Genomic DNA, 23,366 nt, shown 5'->3' with positions numbered 1-23,366 from the left:
TTTGGCTGGGTCTAAGCATACCCCTTCCTTTTGAAAGGGGCATGTTAATGAGTGGGTTTGAAAGATGCTAATTAGGTGCTGCAATGAATACGCAGCACCTCATTAGCATAATGATGGCCCTGGAGATTCGAAAGTGTGGCTTTTTGAATGGCACGCTGCCCGTGGAGACAGGACCTTCTGAAAGGACCCCCCAGTTTTCAAAAGCCCTTTTTCCTATCTGGTGATTGGAAGAAGGGCTTTTGAAAAGTAGGGGATCCTTTTGGAAGGTCCCGTCTCCATGGGCGACGCGCAATTTGAAAAGCCGCACTTTCGAATCGCTGCGGCCACCATTATGCTAATGAAGTGCTGCATATTCATTGCAGCGCCTGATTAGCATCTTTTAAACCCCCTCATTAACATGCCCCTTTTGAAAGGAAGGGGCAAGTGTAGACTCAGCCTTTATGTACAGACTGTATGGAGGGCTCTGTTTCAGAGAAAGCCTGATATAATGGACAGAATTCAATACGGTGTAACAGACAGAACTCAAATTTGCTGGATCGGCACTCAACAAATTGTTCATTTGCCATGCCCTTGCGGCCAAAGAAACGCCATGCAAACTGCATTACTGAAACGTGGTTAAAAGATACCTTAGATCCTAGGCTTGCCCTGCAAGATAATCACCGTGCCGGACAACCTTATACCCCACAATTGAAGGTTTGTCTTCTAGAAATATTCCCCATTTTTCTTAATATTCAGTATTTCAGAGAGCATTCTTGCTGAAACTCATTGCACCAGAATATGTATGGAAAGTGAACATGAAAGGAGCACAAGAAGAGAGTAATGGATTTTGTTTATAAATGGACAGAAATATTCATGGATTCTCCCTCCTATTCATCTTCCTGTAATCTAAACCTCCCATTTTATGAGCTGCCAGCATGGCTCCCCGTCTATTAGCTGCCTTGTGATAGGCCAAGCTGTTCACATAACCAGATCTTGCAATATTTGGCTTTGACTGCACATGAATTGAGCCAGCCAACTTAAAAATTTCATGGAAATGTATAAGGGAATTTGAGGGTTTGCTTGTATTTAATTGTTACCTTTTAAAATGAATTATCAATGCTTAAACTGATTGCCATCAAAACAAGAACACGACAGTCCCGGGTTCCCAGTATTCATTCTGCCCCAGACACACTGTAGGGTCTCATGGTTTTCAGTAGCACCTTTTAGGAGCAGCATCTGTAATTCAGACACCTTTCACTCCACTTTTCCTGTGCAATGAAGAAGAGTCTAGAGTAGGCACTGCCATTTCAGATGCATTAGGCCACATGATGAACTGTTGCACTCACTTTTGATTTTTAAGAAAAAGACAATACGAGGTTAGCAACAACAGCACATATGTGACTAAAGGCTTGACGTACAGCCCTGACGCCTTCTCAGTTAAGTTTACTAATCGGACCAATGAGCCCTAAGACATTCTTTCCATCCTCTAAAGTAGTCAGCAGTTCCTGGGATTCCCATATTGCACATAGAGGATTGCCTTGTTAGAGTTCCCGGCAGATGCTGATCTTAATCATTAAGCTGAATGGGGGGGAAAAAAGAGTTTACTCTAGTAATAAAACCTCCTTAGCTCAATGGGCCAGAGTCCTGAATCCTCACATGATTGTGCCCAATATCTCAGATATAGGGGGGTTGAGGGGTACAATTTACCCGGGAGTGTGTTTAACATCCATTGTTTTCCTCAGCATCATCACCATGTAGGCTTCTCCCCATCTTCTTTTATGGTACACTTGACATGGCCAAAGAATATTCTTGAAAGGAATTAGCATTCACATAGCCAGGGAAATTTTTTTATATCTGTATATAACAGCGTTTCTCCAATTTCACGTGTTAAGGCCTTAACACTCATCAAGCCAGAACTTTCTTCCTTACACATTCCAGATTGAATATTAAAATAAAAAAAAAAAATCACATGTCCAAGGCAATCATGGCTATTGGCAAACATGTAGTAAAGATTCTGGCATAGATCCAACTATAATCAGCACAGCTAATATCATTCATGGAGGGGGTATTACTACACTAGCAGAACCACTCTGTTACCATGCACTTTGTCTACAATAGAGGGCTGTGCCAGGCCAGTATAGCCTCCAGGGTAAACTTGTCCTTTAATATTTATAAAGTTTCCATTAACACAATATCCATGTGCCTCAAATTCAATGCTTTTATCTTCAAAACACTCCTTCGAGGTAGGTAATTACTAATCCCCACTTTACTGATGGCAAATCTAAAGAGAGACAAACGAAGGAATGTCTACACTGAAAATGTTGCAGCAGCAGTGCTACAGCACTGTAGCACTTGTGTGGACAATACATATGCAGATGGGAAGGCTTGTTCCATTGGCACAGGTAACCCATCCCTTGAAAGGCAGTAGCTAGGTGAATGAAGAAAATCTACAGTCAATCTAATGAGGTCCACCCTGGGAGTTGGGTTTGCTTAGCTATATTTCTCCAGAGTGTGGATTTTCCACATCACAAGACACCTCGCAATGCTAATGTAACTTCTTATCTAGACCAGGGGTCAGCAACCCCCAGCATGGGAGCCAAGAGTGGCATGAAAGCCGATTGTCATCAGCATGTGAGATGGGAGCACAGTGCTGCCCCTCCTCCCGCACGCAGCCAGGAGCTTGCTCAAAGCTGTGCCACCTGTAGATTAACAAGAGACCCGCTAATGCTACCAACCTCCACCTCCATAGTGAAGCTCTGCATCTTAATTTATTTATTAATGAAGCTGTCGTAAGTAGGACTATCAGTGACATTAAAAAATGTTACGGGCACGGGGATTGTACATAGAGGTCAAAAGGTCAAATTTCAGCGCTCTTCCTCGGAAAGGTTGCTGACCCTGGTCTAGACTAACCCCAAGTGACTCACCAAAGGATCATGCAGAGGCCTAAACTCAGGTCTCCCGAGAACACTTAAGACCTGGTCTCCACTTGGAAATTAGGTTAGAGCTGTGAAAGCTAAGATGACCTAAGCACCCATGTAGACAGCACTAGGCTGATAGAGAAATCCTTCCGTCAACCTCACCGCTACCTCCTCGGGAGGTGGATTCTCTTTGTCAGGAGAAGATTTTTCTCCAGCTAGCATAGGTACTATCCACACTGAAATGCTACAGGAGCATAGCTGCAGTGGTGCAGCTGTAGCCATTTTAAGTGTTTACGAGCCCTTCTTCTGTTCACCTAGGTATAATCATGCTGCTTCTTATGCTATTTCATCCTACCCAAAGGGCATGCAGAGATTAGCTCATATGTATGAATGAGACTATCAGCTATGGTCCCTGTTCTTCATTCATTTCTTTGTGGATGCACCTTTGCACGGGTGTAGAGTGACCACCCATTGGGGTCTGCCTGAGCGGATCATATTGCAAGAGTGGTGCCTAACACGGACGTTGCTTCACATGCCACTGTAATGCAGCCTCCTCCATTGCATAACATGGCAAGTACTTAACGGAACACAACAACACTACCCAATACCTGAATACAAAGAAAATTACTACATCCAAATAAGGTGTAATATTTTATGCAGGGTGTTGTAATGAAGCGACTATCAAAAGCTTAACTAGGTCACTCAGAGCACTGGAGTTTGGAGCCAGGGTCCATTCTTCCCTTACTTTTTGCTAGGTTACCGAGTGCTTACCTTCCACTCTGCTGCTCTCATGCTGCAGAGCTGGGGAAGGTGTTTCTTGTGCACGGAGTAGTCCCTGTAGAAAAAGCACAATTAGGAATGTGAAATTCGGCCAGGACAGACTGGTCATTAGAATATTTTTCCACAAAACAAGTGGTTAAGATCTTGGTTTTATGTCTCATCATTTAATCCAGGCATTAGGTACATATTCTGAAATAAAGGCATTCCAATTGCTTACAAAGCGCTTAAGTTTAAAGGCCAATTCTTCTCTCTGTAACACTTCTTCTATATGGGACCACAGCCTACACAGTACAATCCTCATCCTGCCCTCATGCTGAAGAGTGCACTGTTCATAACAATCACATTCTCCTCTCAAGGCCGTCAGAGGGTATGCTGCTCCAGCTGGACTTTCCTATTCATATAATCAGGGTATTAGTAACACCTCTATTCCTTGAGTGACAAGATGGGTATGGGGAGAGTGCAGCCTAACATTAGGTAGCAAAAAAAAGATATTAATGGCTATCCAAATATGCATGTAAAGGGGTAGTTGTGAGACTGTCCTACCACTGATTTAATCAATCAGCAATTAAAATGTATCATGAAAACAGAATAGCAGGGAACAGGAAAAACTTCAGAAACTGAAAGAGCAGCATTGCAGCAAACACTTCAGCACTGTATCGCGCCCTGCCGCACCAACCCCTTTCACACAAGTTGTTTCCTCTTTGTGAAAATGCATCAGCTCTATTTATAGCACTTGCTACACATGGTGTACAACCAAGAAGCCATTTGCTTGTATTAACAGCCTGTCTCGTACTGGGAGAGGAAGCATTGTACCTTCATTATCTTAGAGAAGATACAAGTCACATCTCTTAACTGAGACATTAAATTAGCTTCACAGTGTCTAGAATTCAGTGACAGGATCCAATAGGTGCCTGTCTCTGGAGGGGATATTTCACTGTAACTAACAAATGATAAATGAATCAAAATTGTTGATCCTTAGCCAGAAAAACATCTTATTCTTCATATCAGAAGATGCTTCTTTTTAAAATAAATATACATAAGCTATATCACTGGAGGGCAACCTGCAGCCTAGCAGGATTCTGGGTGAAGCCTGTGTAACTTCTCCTCTGCCTTGTACACTTGCACTTCTAGGCTTACGATATTTGACCTTTCAAAAGAAAGAGGAAACCCCTGAGAGAGTATGTGCTTCAGTTCCTAGTAGCTCATGTTGTATTAGTGTACGATATATACTATAACACACTAATTCCCTGTGACTTGGTAAACACTGCTACACATACACCCCCTCTCACGGGTCTCCTCCTTTTTTATGATAACCCAACACTTCTCACACTCTGTAGGCCTGCATTTACCTACTCCTCTACACTTCCCTGCAGGTCCTGTCCCTTCCCTCAACCCATATCTGGCCTCTTCCATTCCACTCCTCCAAGTGCACTATGTCCCATCTCTTACCCCTCCCTCCCAGCTCTTCAGGAGCACTATGAATCAGCTGATTTGCATCCATCCCCACTTCTCCCTCCTCCTGCCAGAGCTTGAGTACTGCAAATCAACTGACTGGCAGTGTTCACACTCTGGGGTGGGGAAAGCACAATGGGGCTTGAATCAACCAATTCACAGTCTCAGGAAATGCTGGGAGGGAGTGGGAGGAGAAGGGACAAGGTGTGCTGAGTGGAGAAGGCTGGGTGGGGGTTGGAGGGACGGGGTGAGGACTGCAGCACAGGGGAGAGTCCAGCAGCCCCATGTAAAATGAGAAGTAAGACACTTTTAAAGCAAAGGCACATGTGAGGTGCAGGCTGACTGCACACAACATTGTGAGAGCTATGCGCGCCCTCTGCTTCTTTCTGTTCCTTTTGCCAGCAATTTCATTTGCTCCCCAAGAACAGATCGCCGCATGCTGAAAAGGCCGGATAAAGAAGGCAAATCAAGTGTGAGGCATTTCATCTTATTCTTGGAGTCATGTTACTGAACAGGCCCAGTTTCAATCCTGAGGCCACAGAGAGGAAGGAGGGCCACTCACAGGGCCCACTCACTAGCTCTGAGTGCCCATCACTCAGCTGTGCAATAGTAGTCCCTAGGAAGCCATTTGAGTCCAGGCCCAGAGTGCTGAGAAACAAAACATTAAAATACATACAATCTGCTTTAGGTATTTCTCTCAAGCTGAACTGACTGAGATAGCACCCGTGGGGGAAGGACCATGAGCTGTGGTCCTCCGCATTATCTCCAAACCCCTTGTAACGGAATTAATGTATGTTTCAGAACCACTAATTGAAACATGGCCAAATATAACACTGGGGGGAAAAACTGCATATGCACGCGCACACTCTCTCTCTCTCTCTCTCTCGCTCTCTCACACACACAGACACACACAGAAAAAAAAACACCTGGCAAAAGAATTGGATACAATTAGCTTCAGTACATGGGACACAGCTGTATTGCCAACAGTTGAAGACAAATTCAAAAAAGAGAACTGTCAGAAGTAATTGTTTGTCAGTTTGACTACATCTACACTAGCACGTTTGAAAGAGTGGGGTTATGTGGATGCCCTCTTTCGAAAGAGCAGATCACTCTTTTGAGCCTCTTTTTCGTGTGTGGATGCGCTCTTTCTAAAGAAATCTTCTGGCAGGGCTTCTTTTGAAAGATCTCTGTAGTGTAGATGTAGCCTTTGGGTATAAAGAACAGTTTTCATGGTTAAACAGACCCACCAAGGTAGTGGGGAAGCCAAGGAAGCAATTAAAACTCAGCCTGGAAAGTCCAACAGGCCTGGAGCACCCAGCTGCAGAAGCTGGAGCCCTTGGCCGCTCCAAATTGCAGCCAGCGTGCCACTCTGCACAAGTCTAAGGGCTGGAGTAGGGCACACTGCAGTCAGGGTGGCACTACAGGATGACTGTCCTCAGCCCCACCCATTCCACAGGCATGGAGCCCCCCGCACACACACACCTTGCCCAGGGGCTCACATTGGCTATCAGCCCAGCTATGGTTAAATGAAAGAAAATAAGACAAAGTATTCCTGAGCAAACATAATATCGTTACTAAAGACAGCCGCAGGGACTATGTAGACAGTGAAGTTATATATCTCACTTTACATCTCCTCCCTTTATCCTAATCCTCTTTATTTATTTTGTGTATTAAGATGAAACTAGTATTTTGGCATATTTGTTGTATTTGGGGGAAAAAAAAAGAACAGAAAGGACAGAGATACTAAACAGTAAATGCAGTAAATGGTAAGTTTATATTAAAGAATGTTTTCTTTAAATGAATTATTTCAGAACAGAGTTAAGCTGCATCATAAATGAGGTAATTTGCTAGATGGATGAAACACAAATTATTCAGTGCTCCAAGTTAAACCTACCCACAACAGAAAGTATTGAACAATCAGAAAATCATTCTTGTCCACCTCCCTAGACAGAAAACAGAACATGCAGATAATTGAAACTATCTCAATTATATGAAGTACAGAGTGTGGAGAGAATGTTATGTGTGTGTATGAACTAAAGAAATTATTTCACGCAGAGAGTTACTTAATCATTAACAGGCACAACATTATACCTACCAGTACTGAAGTGAAGGACTATGGAGGAAGAAAGCAGATTAGATGAATGACCATAAGAATGTCTAAGCCCCTTAATACTAGAAATACTTTAAATTAACCTCTCCCAGAAGTAGTACCCTCCCAGAATGGCTGCCCTACTTGTCTAACAGAGTATAGACGTTGAATCTGCTCAAGCTCACTCTTCCTAAATTGCCTTTATTATTAATTTAATAAACAGCAAAGCAAATTTTTTCCTTAGATTTTTCTTCAGGGTGGCTGTTCATCGGTGTTTTCCTTGAAGGACCCCTGCTTGGGCTTATGATGGAGGCCACTAAGACACCACCTGGTCTGGCTGCCCCATGAGTGAGCAGAAGATCTGTGCAATTCTACATGTAACCACCAACAGGTGGAATGGAACCTGGGACCTCCGGAGCTTAGTGCACAAGCCTCTACTGCTTGAGCTAAAAGCCACATGCCTATCAGCTATAGCTATAGACTGTCACTGTAAGTGGCTTAAGTGCCAGTACACAAGACAGTGAACTCTACCGAGTAGGTGTGTGGGTTACATATGCACTGTCCTATCAGTCCATTACACACTCACAAAACAATTGCTTTTTAAACCTTTGTATGCTTTAGCTTAGTGGAAAATCACAGATCATTTGGTAGTCATTAACGCCACTGGGGAAACATAGCTACAGCCTTTCAACAAGTATTGGGTGTTATTTATTAGAGTATTTAGAGGTAGTGCCTTAAATAGACCATTCAAAACAATGCTTATAACCAGAAGAATTTAAAAAAGAAAAACATCAAACACAAAAACAAAACAAAAAATCCTCTGCAGACGCTACTCACGCTAAATTTGGGCAGCCAATCAAAAACTGAACACAAGATAAAAAAGCATTTTTGATAGTATAGAGACTAGCACAGTTCCCTTTCTCTTACTATTGCACACGAGAAGTGTGTTGTACAGCTGGAGCTGCAGGGGATAGTTTGCCAGAGATTCAAAGTCTAGTAAATAAGCCCCTAAAAGCTCACTTGGAAAAGCTTGAAAACTGGCATTTTCCCCGTCAAGCATGGGATGAAAAGCAAACCTAAGAACTGCCAATGTTTATCTCCTTACATTTGGAGACTGTAGGTTTTACCATTGGATGCTGCTGGATAGGGAAGAGGAGCAGAAAGCTTTGTGAGACCAGAACAGACATTTAACACCTCATCCCCACACCCCCCAACAAGATTTCTTTGCTGACATTAATTAAGATTTCTCAAAGATAATGCACTTGAAGAGGTTTAGTAACAAAGAGGAAGCCGTGCTAGTCTATACACTATCAAAACAAAAAGCAGTCAAGTAGCACTTTAAAGACTAGCAAAATGGTTTATTAGATGAGCTTTTGTGGGAAGAAGTGGGTCTGTCCCGTGAAAGCTCACCTAATAAACCATTTTGCTAGTCTTTAAAGTGCTACTTGACTGCTTTTTGATTTGAAGAGGTTTGTTTTCTTTTAGTTCTTAAGCATCTTTCTCACTAGGGGTATGTCTACACAGCAAAGTTATTCTGAAATAGCTTATTCCAGAATTGTTATTCCAAAATAAACTATTCCAGAATAATGCATGTATCCTACAGGGAAGCTGCGGAATAAGCCAAACTTATTCCAAAAAATAGTGTGTCTACACACAATGGAGCCCATTTCAGATTAGAGCCCCAGGGAGCACTACTCCAATCCAAAATCTTATTTCAATGCAAACTGCGTTCAATTCATCCTCCTTTTCCATCACCCAACAGGTATGCATGGTAAACAATATTCCTAAACAGTAACAGAGAGATAGATGTGCTAGTCTATATACAATGAATAATGATACAATGATTGGTTATGCATGTGCAGCTGGAAATGGATATTTAGGAATATTATCAAAACAAAAAAGCAGTCAGTAGCACTTTAAAGACTAACAAAGTAATTTATTAGGTGATGAGCTTTCATGGGACAGAAAAGCTCATCACCTAATAAATTATTTTGTTAGTCTTTAAAGTGCTACTGGACTGCTTTTTTGTTTTGATAACATTCCTAAATATCTATTTCCCGCATCACATGCATAACCAATCTTTTCATTCATTGTAAAAGACTCCCAAACCACAGATTCATAGATTTATTTGGACAAGATAGGCAAACCCTGAATACTGAGTGCAAAGGCTAGTGATACAATTTATTAAGAAAGAAATTAAAAAAACAAGATGAAAAGTTTAATTCCAAACTTAGATGCAGAGGTAGCTGTTCATCAACATCCACTGTATTGCCTTTAAAAGGCCATGTTTAAAACAGATCACTAACAAATTTCAGAAAAGACACACACACGCTTAACGTAACCCATAATTTACATGGTCTTCCTCAGGTGTGCCTCTCATAGCTCTTGAGTTGGTAAGTTGTTCTGCACCTACGCAGAGTAACCAGAAGGAAGACTGAGACCCTGCATTGCACATTTCATGCACTTACAGTTACTGCTAATGTAGGAAAGTAAATTCAACTGGAAACTATTCCATTTATCATTACTAAAATTAAGCAATTAATACCCATTTCTGTTGTGGATGTTTTTAAAGAGGAAAATGCAGCACAATTGCAGCAGGAACCCATTTTTTCCAGCTAAGTGTCATCTTTAACACTTTCTGGGGCTCTGGAGCTAACACTGACCGATCGCACTGGATTTTCTTAAAAAGTGGAGAAGATTAGTCTGTGAACTTTGTCTCATTCTCTCTCAAACTTAGCTCTTTCTGTTATTGTAGATACTTTCCCCCACCCCGCAGCTGTAAACACACCCCTTTTTGATGAAGTTTTCAGTGTTCCACTACATCATTATACTCTAGACCGATAAGCCATTTAGAGGTGTTCTTGTATTTGACACTGCCAAAAAAAAAAAAGGCTTTTGCTAGAAAAGCTGAAAGTTCTCTTCTCCCCTTCCCTTGCCCCTCAATCTGTTTAGCCTGCAGAACATCCAGCAGTAACAGGAAGAAGATGTTGTGTGTGTGTGTGTGTGTGTGTGTGTGTGTGTGTGTGTGTGTGTGTGAGAGAGAGAGAGAGAGAGAGAGAGAGAGAGAGAGAGAGAAAACCACAAACCACCAGAAATTAACACAAGTGGAGAGAGAACCTTGAAAGAGTCAGAAGCTTTGGTTTGGATGGAATAAGTATTTTTAAAAAATGCAGATGTTTCTCTGAGCCTCCCAAGTCTGCAAAATTTGGCAGAAAATCTCATGAGAACAGAATCTCTCTAATTTTGCCAGTACTTTGTTTCCCATTAGGCTGAGCCAATTGCACCACATAATATTACAGCATATCCAGTCCCATTGGGAACCGGGAAATACACAGACTGTGTGAAAGTTCATGGAATATCACAAAGGTTTGGGAAGGAATTGTCTTCCCCCCCACACCCCTCCCCCACAGAACTGCGTTGACTATTCTTGTCTTGACGTCTAAACACAGGCCTTACAAGTGCCAAGAGTGTGGTATGTGGTATCCAGAGCATGGGAACTGGAAGTTCAGAGGGAGACTGTCACAGTATGGTGGATTCATTATTTCTAAACTGTGTGAAGGGCAGAAATACAGCTAGGAAAGCCATCCCTGTGCTCCATATGTTCTTGACACATCCAAGTGCAAAAGGGAAAACAGTGAAAAATTAGTGCAGCCTTCCCATCCTGCTCAAATACCCAGCATCCTCTCTTCCAACAGTGGCCAATGCCAGATACCCCAGAGGAAGTGAACAGAACAGGTAATCATCAAGTGATCCCTCCCCTCTTAGTCATTTCCATCCATTGACAAACAGAGGCTAGGGACACCATTCCTATCCATCCTAGCTAATAGCTATTGATGGGCATATCCTCTAGGAATTCACCTAGTTCTTTTTTTTTAAACCTGTTGAAGTCTGGTCTTCACAACATCCTGTGCCAAGGAGTTCCACAGGTTGACGGCACACTGTGTGAAGAAATACTTTTCATTTGTTTTAAACCTGCTGCCTGTTTATTTCATTTGGTGACCCTTAATTCTTATGTTATGGGAACAAGTAAATAACTTTACCTTATTCATATTCTCCATGCCCATCCTGGTTTTATAGACCTCTATCATATCCCTCCTTAGTCTCCTCTTTTCTAAGTGGAAAAGCCCAAGTCTTTTTAATCTCTCCTCATATAGCTGTCATATGGCCTTGGCCTCTCAGACCGCAGAAGTACTCACAGGGGTTATATCAGCTATCCAATACAGAGCAGAACACAGAAACTGGACTAGTGTGTTGACTTTGAAAACAACAGACCGGTAGCTATGTAAGAGTCTTTTGAGTGACTCATACTTGTTACTCAAGCTTTTTTCTTCTCCTGAAGTTTATAGACAATTTAATACAATTTTCAGGCTTTTCGCAACAACTGTCCCTTTTTTGAATAATTAGGGAAGTGTAATTAGAATTAATAGGCTGAAAATTAAGCTGAAATAGAAAATTTGTGCTATTCTGAGAAACTGAACTTGTGGAATCAGGTTCTTGCTAGGTCAGTTCTAAGTAACTAGGAATATATTACTGCAATATCCACCCTACATTTTTACTAATCCTATTGAGATGCTGAACAACCTGAACTCCCATTAGCTTTAGTAGGAGCCAAGGGTGCTAAAGACCCAGCCAGTTAAGATCCATGATCACTAGAAACTATTAGGTGGGGAACAATGTAGCAATGGCAAAAGGAGGCACCAGATGTTTTTACAGATTTAGTCTCCACACACACACACACACACACACACACTCTCTCTCTCTCTCTCTCAGGTATAAATATCCATGGCTCACTTTATGAAGCTGTGTAGCATGTAGCATAATCTGTTAACAAACAGTACTCTCTTGTTCACACTGAAACAATCCCTATTTCTGACAACTGACCCAACTGTAAATTATTAACATGACAGCCTCTTATTCTAGATAAGAGTAACCATTAAGGGCTCAATTTATTTGAGTCAGCTTCAACAGATGAGAAGAGATCACCTCAGAGCCAGCCAAGGAAGTTAAACTGGTATTTTAGATCCTCCTTGTTCCTCTACTCTACTTGTTCCTTGTTTCTTGTCACTTTGCATCCCTCTTTGGCAAGGTTGCCATTGTTCCCCAGAATGCTTCTCCCACAGCCACCTTCACGCCTCCTCCCACACCGCTTCAGCACATGGCATCACTGAGCCATCCCAATACAAGGCACCAATACTCTCACCTCCTCAAATTACTTCTCAGGCCTCATATCAATTGACGTATACACTAAACCAGGGGTTTTTAAAATAAAATTTTGGAGGCCCTCAGAGTGTAGCTATGAACTCTCATACCTTTCCCTAAAGCACTTGATGAGTTTGAATGAATGTAGACTAACATTCCTATTTGGTCAGATTTTAAAAATATGCCCCCTGCAGTAAAACAGAACATAATATTATAATGCACCATTAATGTTCATTTTTAAAAGTGCTGCTCATTTGTACAGCTTGCAGATATACTTGTCTAGTGACAACTGGTGTGGAGATTCTAAAGGTGGGGTGGGGCAAGACCATGTGCCCCTACCGGCCCTCTCCCTGCCCCTGCCCACTCACTTCTTATGAGTACACCGGCTGTCCCACCCCTCCTCTGGGCTGTGCTGATCCAAGGGAGAGGGGAGTGCCTACATTCATTCAGCAGTTTTCCATCTGACAATTTTTCTCCTAGGAGTTAATGTAATTATGTTGCTAGTAGGAAACTATTGTTCTTTAGATGTGCTCAGAAACCATAGGGATGAGTGCTGCAAAGAACTGGAGTGGGGGCCGGGGGTAATTCAGATAGCCTTGAATAAAAGAGACAGTTTTGACTTTAGATACAAAAGCAAAATGTTTTACAAATGAGACATGTATAACAGTCAAATATTCAATTATTTGATGTTCATTCCTGGAAATGTGATATGCAATGAACAGATAAATCCCATTTTATTATTGGTTCTCTAGGCTGGCTCTCTAACCTCTCAGGCAATGTCCAGCTTTAATCCTCCAGCCTTACTATTTCCAGCCCTCAGCATAGTCCTCATCCCATGGTAAGTGTCTCACTTCTAGGGCCCAATCTCTAGCCAGTTTTCATCCAAGCATCAATTCATCACTGGCTTCAGCTTCCAGACAGCCTATCCCAGTTTCTTTTTTTTTTTTCCCTGCCTCCAGTGACTCAGTTAAGGTCAGTCAGAGAAGCCGCTCTGCTCCACTGTATTTTAGCTGATCTGTCATGAGCTAGACGTGTCTATTAGCTCTGGACTGGAAAGCAGATTCTGTATTTTGTGAGGAATTCAGTGGCCTTGATTTTTTTTCCCATTCCATAATCAAATAAAAATTTTAAATTTCTCACGGATTAAATTCTGAAAAAATAATTAAACGTGTGTCAGTCGAAACATTTCATTTAAATAAAATCTACATCTTATATAACATTTTATAGAACAGTAAGAAACAAACAAAATTTAAACATTCTATTCTAAAAAGGCTAAAACATTATCAAAATGTGTTTTAACTTTGAAAAGTCAAAAGAAAACATGGAACCTGACACATTCTTGAAAAGCATTTCTCTTTAGAAGAATCAGCAAAAAACAGCACCAAGAGGCGGGGTTGGGGGGAGGGAAAGGCCTTTAGAAAATTTCCAGCAAAGGCAGGGACCTATACCTCAAAGCTTTGAGCTGCTCCTTTACTCTTCAACAGAAGTCGGTGCTTCCCCATTTTTCACTTTGCTTCCCCTAACTCCTGGCACAACACGTAAAACCTTATATGCTATTTTGGTCCAAACGCTGTAACTTATCTTCCAGCTTCCAGACTCCCAGGCAAATCTGTCCACCTAAATTACCATAACCATGCCCATTTTCAGAAGAACTATTTCCTCTAGCCAGAACTTGCCAGGGTAAGACGGGGCTCACCTTTCAAGAGGCAGGTGCAACTCTGCGTCTGTAATATGGACTATTTGCCCAATATAGCATATAACTATTTTAAAACCTTACGTTTCAGCAACATATTGTTCAGATATTCATTAATTATTTCTTTATGAACAGGTTAGGGTTGGAGGGTTATGCATAGCATGGGGCCTTGTATCTGAAAGATCCAATCACAAGGAAGGATTTAGCAAAGTATATAAAAATGAAAACCAACCAATAGTCAACTAATTTACATTTGTCAAATGTTTCCTGTGAGTTCCAGTTCCATCTAGAAGAACGAAACAATTCATATGAAAATTGACCTTCTAACAGAGAATATCTATTGAAGAAATTTCAAAATTTAGATGTCTGTTTTACTTAACATTTGCTCTTAAAAGTGAGTACATATAACAAAGCAGTACAACATTTAAGTAAAACAGGTATCTAAATTTTGAAATTTCTTCAATAGATATTCTCTGTTAGAAGTTACTTTTTTACATGAATTGCTAAGTTCTTCCAGATGGAAATGGAACTCAAATATGTTACAAATGTAAGTATTTTTATTGTTGGCTGTTGGTTGCTATTTAATATACTTTATAAACAGAAGACAAAATCAGTTAATGGAGATCAAAATTACAATTAGCTATGCGCAGGTCCTGATTTTTTCACCCTGCATTTTTCTAGAAATCTTTGTACACAGCATGTGGTAAAAAGAATAAAGCCAGGTAATGAGAGGTATTTATCGATATTTCACGCCTCTGGGTAGTCATTTCATGTGCCTCTCAAGTGGGAACAAGCCTGCATTGCTGCTGCTATGAACTGTCAGTTTTGCTTTGGAAATGCTTTTATTTACAGGTTATTGTAAAATGAATTTGTTTGTTCTTTACATTCCCCGGGCACATTTGAAAGCTAATTATGAGAAAAAGAAGGGAAAGGAAGTGAAACAATAATTCACTGTTGTTGAACAAGAAAAGACTATCTGAGAAATGCCAGTTTTTCTGCAAACTATGATATATCAGCATAACAAGCACTGTAAAGCCAAGGGTGCATCTGCTGTCACTGATAAATCATGTTTATATTGGGAGATAATGCAAAAATGATTAGAAGAAACTGCCTTCAGCTAAATTTAGAAAAGTTATGAGAGGTGTGCAGTACAGTTTAACCTCGGCATTTAAGACCTTACCATAAATCATACTCTTGTTCCCTCCATTACTTCATCCATATAATGTCCCCAGATTACAGGTGACACCACAGGTGTGGCTTCAGGTTTACTGCATAAATTAGACATAAAAACACAACTCTGGAGAGCAGGATGGTCTTTCTTACACAAATTTAGGTTTTCACGAGAGCTGGGTTCAATTCCAGGCTCTTCTGCAGGCTTCCTGCACATCCTAGAATTAAAGATTTGCTCTGGTCTACAGAGCAAATTTATGTTGTGATAAGTTTGTCACACAAGGTTTGGAAAAGTCACACCACAGAGTGACGCATTCATACTGACCTAATCCTGAGCGTACCTCTGTGTCAATGGGAGATCTTCTCCCTTCAATAGAGCTACTGCCTCTCAGGGAGGTAGAGTATCTATGCCAACAAGAGACTCACTCCATAAAGCACAGGTAGCAATTTCACTAAGCACCACAGTGGTGTAGCACTGCAAGTGCAGGCAAGCCCTTAGTTTCCCACCTTTTAGAGATGCAAGGTGGGTGAGGTAATGTCTTTTATTCAGGCCTGGTGGCTGAGGGAGGGAAAAGGGGGAAGTTGCCCCACGGCCTGGCATCTGAAAGCATCCTGGAGCTCTGGGTACCACCACTTTTGAAGTAGCAGTACCTCTGAGCCCCATTGAAATGTCACAGCAGTCTATGTTGCCACTCTGCGCATGGATATGAAGGAACATGGGGACCCAGAGCTGACCGTCCTAAACTCCACTCCTTCTTGCCATTGGTCCTCCTTTTCCAGGATGGTGGGGAGCCAGCCCCCACCTCACCTTGCACCCAGTGGCTTTTGACCCCACTGCTTTTATTGGAGTAGCTTCTGATGGGGAGAGAGACTACCTTTCAAGCCACACTATGCTCTTTGAGAGTTTGTCTCAGACACAGAAGTTAGCCCATTAAAAGATATTACCTCCTCCACTTTATATCTTTAATAGCCTAGAACCAACAGCACTGCAACCATACTTTCCCACCCTTTGTGTGTCCTCTCTACTAAAACTGTAAGGTTTCCAGCGAAGGCCTGTCTCTCTCTAAGGTATAGGCCCTGACTGATTTTGCTTGGAGCCTCTATATACTACCATCATAATGTCTGCTCAGTATAGAAGATAAATACAGTAAACAAGGCAGAACTAGTTATGTGATTTGAACTAAATGGAGGGTATCAGTTACTTAGCACTGAACATGTCTAATAGACTATGAATATTCATGTAAGATTCAACAGAAAATCAGCTCAGTGTTGGATAAATTTATATTAAACTGGACACACTAGGTGGAAGGCATAGCTTGATTAAACTACCTGGGCCATGTCACATAACAGGTAGTTTTTGAACTCTCTCTTTGCTTTTGGAGCCCCAGATTCCAACATTCCTCATGATTTCCTCATTGTAATTTTTTCCTGATGAAGTTCATAGTTGAAGGATTGTTTCCTGCCCCCCATTTGTTTGATTTCTTTTTCTTTTTTTTTTTTTTTAAAGCACATTGATTGTGGATAATGCTAATTGACAGCCCTGGAGACTAACACTCTATCCACAAACAGGCATATCATGGACAGAACCAGTTTTCCCTAGCTGTCTTGCCAGACACACACTGGAAAACCACCTCTAATGTTGCACAAGTAGTTTGAATTTCCATGCTTATTTCTTGGGTACCACCGAGAAGAGCTTTAATGAATCCTAATCCCAGTTGCAATGGCATTTTTTGCTTATGTCTTTGAACGTTTTGGGCACTTGTTCACAGGAAACTGACCAAGACAAGCGAAGCTCACATCACAAAGACCACTGAAACAGCTGTCACTCCAAGACACTACGTACTTCCTCCGAGAGATACTGTTTATGTGAACTTTGGAGAACTTGCACCTGGGATTTGCTGCTTGCTATATTGAGACAAATGAAACTCTAAAATGGCAGAGAGATGGGCCTAAGACCTAAGGCTTTTTTCTGGGCTCATGTTTCAGAGCTTGAAGACACTTGGAAACTGGTCCAGTTTCTACAAAACAGTTCTGCGTAATGGTCAAAGCTTGGCAGCTGATTTTTTTTGGATGATTCTTCTATAAGATGTGTGAGGTCCTTCCTAGACCAGAATAAGGTGAATAGGGGGCAGAAGGGAGAAGAGTAATAAATTTACTTCCTAGCTTCCAAAAAGCACTTCTCCCACTTAAGAGAAGCACAGCTCAAACTTATCACCATATGTGCTTGCTTTTTCTTAATCAAATGCTTGGTAGCTTTTAGGGTGTTAGGGGATTAATAGGTCGCAACTGTGGGAATTGTTCAACATGATTCCTGTAGGTTCCTTCTTAGCAGCCCTATACACAGATAAGAGTCTTACAGATTGGAGGAAGTATGACACCATGCAGGGGGTTTACGTCCATCAGGTCACCTCTAAGTTTTGCTTATCCCATAGATAGGAACTTAATTGAAGAGAGACATTTTCTTCCATTGAGACTTCTCCTCCAAGAAATAGGCAGAGGAAAATGAGGGAGAAAGCTAAAAATAATACCACCCACCAGCTAAAACAAAATTCACAGATGACATAAGAGTATAATGAGCTGACTACAGCTAAAAAAAACCTGCTGCCTTACAATCATGGGTCTTACACAAGTAAACGTTGTGATGCATATTTATTATGCTTGGACTGCACTATTGTTCCAAACTCCATCATCTTTCATTTATTGTTTTTCAAGTATTAGATACCCCCTAGATAAACTTATTAACACATGGCTTCTAATAGCCAATATTGAGATGAGGAAGAGCTGACATGAAATTCTCAATCCCAGCACTGGTTTATGGGATGCATGGCATCTCAACAGGGGGAGTAACTGTGTGGTTACTGCATCTTTAATGGCTGGGACATTCTGGTATGCCAAGTGGCAACAGCTTGTTAGCTGGCAATAGTTGCAGATGGAGTTGGTTAGAGACTGACATCAGGAAGCCGGGCTTGTTGTAACTTGAAAACAAGAAGTGTCTCACTGTGTTGATTTGCTTGGTGGTTATTTTATTTTCTTGTCATTCTGGTTATTCTACTTAAATTAACAGCTACATTTGGCTGACTGGAGTTTTCAAGACTTAACCAGGCACTGGGCCAAGAATCAGGAGACCTAAATTCTACTGCATGCTCTGCCACTGATCTACCCTGTGAACCTAGGCAAGTTACTTCCCTTCCACGTGTCTCTGTTTCCCAGCCCCTCCTTCTGTCTTGTCTATTTAAATTGTTAGCTTATTGTGACAAGCTCTACTGTATGTTTGTAGAATGCCTAGCTCATCATGGCCCCAGTCTCATTACTGTAACACAGAGGCTGCCCCTTTTCAACACTGGCTAATTTAGTGCTGTGAGTTTAAGTGTGGGCAAGCCCATATTACTCTAACTGCATCAGCTTCAAGGAGATTGTTGGAGTAACATTTATGTTTGTTAACTTCTAAAACTAAGCCTTAATAAAGCTGTCTTGGAGGGGGATGTTGTTATAAAACACTTTCCCTAAACTTATTTTAACATGATTTGCTTTGGCCTGCCTAGACAGCTGCATACTGTGCTATAAATGTTATATCAGATGATGTTGAAATTTTGAACTTTTCACAGAACTGCCGCTTGATTTACTAACATGGTTTAATCCCATCTGTATGGGTAGGGAGGACAATCATAACATGGTGCCTGAATACAGTGACTTCACTGGTGATATTGTACCTGAAGTCGTTTGGTTGTTATCCCCAGAAAGGGATGACACCAGAATAAAAGGCACCTTTGTGGTATCAGTAGTATGAATCAGCTGCCAGGTATTGGACAGAGAGAAATCCACCGACCTGGAGACCTGTCGTGAGAGGAACCCCAACTGATGGGCGGTGCTCATTCTAACCTAATGCTAACACTACCCTCAATACGTCAGACAGGCAGGTATTGTGATGAACCTAAGTAAACCTTCTTTTAAAAGACCCATTGGGACCTCGGCCCTTACCACACCTACTGTGTGGTTAAACAATAAAAGAAGAAAAACAACTATAAAAAGAGCTAGTGTTGAAATGTTTGCTACAACAACTTTAAAAATTAATATGCATATAAAACAACAAACATTTTTCCATCCTTCTAGCAGCATAGCACAACTACAGTGATTTTTCAGTCAGTCCACAACAGTTTAAAACTCTGCTATTAAAAATAAATAACCTGACACACACACAGCCTGATTCTTATAAAACTATAAATAAAATGTCCTCTCTCTCGACCGAAAATTGTATAAAGGTCTTACATTGTGCAGGCTCTTTAGCTCATAATAAGACCTATTTCCCTTTGATATTGCAAAATAATGTCTAGTTGAATGACAAGAGGCTCCATAGACTTATATGTTTAACTATTAGCATGAGGAATGATCTCATTGAGCTCAATGGGACATTTCCAGCTTGAAGTTAAGTTGTGTGTAATCTTCACAGGATTTGGGACCTTCATGAGGATTTTTACTTAACATACAGTATTAGAGGCTCAGCCTACTTAAATTGGTTTTATGGATGGAAATGAAGTAAAATATGACATCTAAACACTGCTCCACCAATTGCCTTCATCATCACTAAATACTTCTGTTCTTGGGTACTTATAGTTGTCACAGACATGCTATGCTCCTCTCACGAGACTCTATATGGTCCAAAAGAGTGGTTGCCAGACACTGGTAGGTGGGTAGCTTCTGAGCAACATGGATCCTTCCAGGTACTTCAATGAAATTCTTTGAGACCTAAGCAATAAGAGGCTGATTCAAAGTCCAGTGAAGACATTGAATCTTATTCCGTTACCTTTACAGGGTTATTGATCAACTTGGAAAGACAGGAAGTGGGGAAGGGAAAATGGGTCCTTGAAAGGATCATTTATTTGTTGTACAGAATTAAAAAGCCACCTTCTCACACCCAGGTGGATAAAACACAATACAATTTTCTACACAGGGGAAAGTTCAGCAGACTCCTCTTGTTACTTAAGCATATTAAATATTTAAAAATTCAGAATCTGCAAATTTTATCATCTTTTTTAAAAAGCCAGAATCTGCTTCCATAAAAAAAATCAAAATGCTTAATTGGATCTAGCTTATATTTCCCATTCGTAAAGTTGCAGGAGACAGCAAGCAAGGACGTATTTTGCCATTTACTCTTTGTCACGTTTCCCAACTTCATTTGGGACAACAGAAGAAAACTCGTGGATAGAACAATCAAAATGCCATTGCAGCTGCCTCTTGTCACTACTGTGATTCCACAGCCTCAAACTGTGAATTGGGCACATGGTGTAAAATATATGGGCAATAAGTACAGTTGAGACTAACAGCACAGAATCAGGGCAGAATATTTTGGGGAAAAAATACTGCTTATGGTGCACAGCGGCAAGTAGTCAGAATCCCATGACCAATGCGATCCTGCTCAATGCAACACACTCCACAAATCAGCACTTGTTATTAATCAAATGTTATAACAAGCTGCCTGCCACAGCACTCCACAGTGATGATTAATGAGCCAGCAAGTTTTAAAGGGAACAAAGTCCCTTTTTTCAGACACTGTAGTCTCTAGGCTACAAAATTATAGATACAAATGTAGGTCTGCAGTGTGTCTGTCACTGTCCTTAATGTGTTTGTACTAAATAAAGTAGATGCATGTCAGGCCAATAATATGTTTCCGTACTACACCTCTTGAAATACTAGAAAGAAACAATGCAGTGCGACAGAATCCAAAATAGCAAGCTAAGATATCACTTGGTTTCTATCCAGAATGGAATCATCATTTGGGCAGTGGCTTGCAGCAGAAATTGTGTCCAATAGCTGTGAAATGTTAGGGCAAACCCTTAACTAAGTTATTTCTCAGGCAAAAAACTTATTGGAGTAATATGGATTTTACTCATGTAAAGAACAAACCACCACTAAGTGCTGGCCTCGTGCTGAGAAGCCACATGATACGAGACCAAGTCAAGATATGTATAATTCAGAAAGAGTCTTGGGGCAGGCAGGGAGGAGTTTATTTGTTTTCTACACAGCTATTATTAGATGAAAAAAGGATTTCTTGTTTTATCCAGTTAGACACGGTTCAAACTGATGTAAAGAATGTTGGCCACCTGCCTGACAAGACTACAGAAATGATTTTGAATTGCCATAAAGGAACACACACATCTTCCATTAAGCATGGCATCATTATCAGTTGTTCAAGGATACTGGGGTACATATGAGGTATTTTTAAGATGAGTAGAAATACCCAGAGCTTCACGAATTAAAACCTTACTTGTCCAAAATTTCATACCACAAACAACATTATTTCACCATCTTCGAGTTTCAAACGTTTCAGGCATCCAATCAAGGAGCAGAAATGGTAACATATGATTTACAAATCTAGTCAGATGCCACCAAGTATCAAAGAAGCCATGAAAAGAGACAAGGAGAAAAGGCAGGGAACAACAAGGGGAAAAAACAGATAGAAAAGTTAAAAAATAGAGATCTGAAAGGAGGACATAAGCTACTTTTGTCTTGAAGGTACTGCTCCAGGGTAGAGTCTCCAGCCAGGCCTTGAGCAGACTGTTTTTATGGGTATTGAGGCACCTAATTTTGTTCACAGATCCATGATTATTTACTTTAATATAAAGAAAAATGAGGCTGGGGGTTGTAGATAATGTGTTGCACTGGGCCTCAGGAGATGTAGGTTGAGTTTCCAACTGTCATCGCACACCCTTGGGCACTTAATCTCTCTCTACCATAGCTCTCCATCTGTAACTAAAAGGTGACAACACCTCCTTTATTCCACACTTTCATGGTCTAACCTGTTTAGTTATTTGTTTTTTCTTCTTTTTCATTAATTACTTGTATGCCAAGCACCTGGCACAAAGGGTCCTTGCCTAGTTCTAGGGTCCTAGAAATGTCTGCGACATAAATAATTATTGTTGAGTGGCCCCAATCAGGAATCACAGCTTTATTGTTCTAACAACTATCCAAACATGTAGTAAAAAGAATTTTTTCCATAAATAGCTTGCAAACTAGGTTAGCAACATGAAATATCGAGTGAAAGAAAGAAATATATGAGGAAAGGAAAGGACGAGGTAAGAATTAAAATAGCACGGCTGAAGTTCTTCAGTACCAGATGGTTAGAGGACAGAGTGAGACGAGTATAGACTAACAAAGCCCTAGGAATATCACATCCTTTCATTCCATTTCAGTAGACCTGATATAAAGCATATTGTCCCAGTTGTGCCACAGGTGCGGCAATTAAGGGTTTCATATGCACTTTTAAAGTGAGTAACTGACTAGAGTTTCCTTTGCTGCAAATGCCAAACCCAGGGTGGTAAGAGCATTCAAAGACAGACATCCAGCAAGTAAGAGAGACCAATTTCAGTAAGTACTGTTTAAAGAACCATTGATCTTCCTTCAGTGATCATGTTGTAATCTCTGTAAGTTCTTGATACAAGCTGCTTGAAAACTGCCTTCCATTAATTATGACTCACATCAGTGTAACTCAAAACTTATGCACTTACTGTCACTGAATTCAGCAAATTCCAAAAAGTGTCATCTACAAGTACACAGCATGGTATAGAATAATGCCACTCTCTCATTGACCAGCATGGGAATAACTCAACAGCAGCCAACAAAATAAACGAACTACAAATGCTCCATTTATAAGCCTTTAATCATTTAAAGATCATGAGCCTATTACTGACAAATACATGGTCACGTATGAACTTCAATTCCTGCTCAGAGGACTTGTTTGATGATGCTGGTGACCTCTCTCAAATATATGTGTTAACGTCTCAAAAGCCACTGCATATTGTGGTATAGAACTATAGAAATCAGCCAGTGAAGCGGGCGTTACATCTCACACTATGGTAATAGTCACTCACAAGAAGAAAATAGCAACAAAGGGTCCTGTGGCACCTTATAGACTAACAGAAAAGTTTTGAGCATGAGCTTTCGTGAGCAGACTCACTTCATCAGATGCTGGTCTTGGAAATCTGCAGGGCCAGGTATAAATAAGCCAGAGCAAGGGTGGGGATAACAAGGTTAGCTCAGTCAGCAAGGGTGAGGCTTACTACCAGAAGTTAGATTCAGACTTAGATCCTAA

General features: G+C 40.9%; 1 long non-coding RNA gene across 1 annotated transcript in view; it reads right to left on the bottom strand.

The window, feature by feature from the left end:
* Positions 1-23,366, bottom strand: part of LOC142015665 (uncharacterized) — a 232,600-nt gene that overhangs the window by 198,571 nt on the left and 10,663 nt on the right. Inside the window, exon 2 of the long non-coding RNA XR_012646214.1 lies at positions 3,669-3,732. This is a non-coding gene — a long non-coding RNA (uncharacterized LOC142015665). The remainder of the gene's footprint in view (positions 1-3,668; positions 3,733-23,366) is intronic.

Source organism: Carettochelys insculpta, chromosome 7 (genome assembly GCF_033958435.1).
Source record: "Carettochelys insculpta isolate YL-2023 chromosome 7, ASM3395843v1, whole genome shotgun sequence".
In the NCBI taxonomy this organism is placed as follows: Eukaryota; Metazoa; Chordata; order Testudines; family Carettochelyidae; genus Carettochelys; species Carettochelys insculpta.
This window is presented reverse-complemented; position numbering and strand designations above follow the sequence as displayed.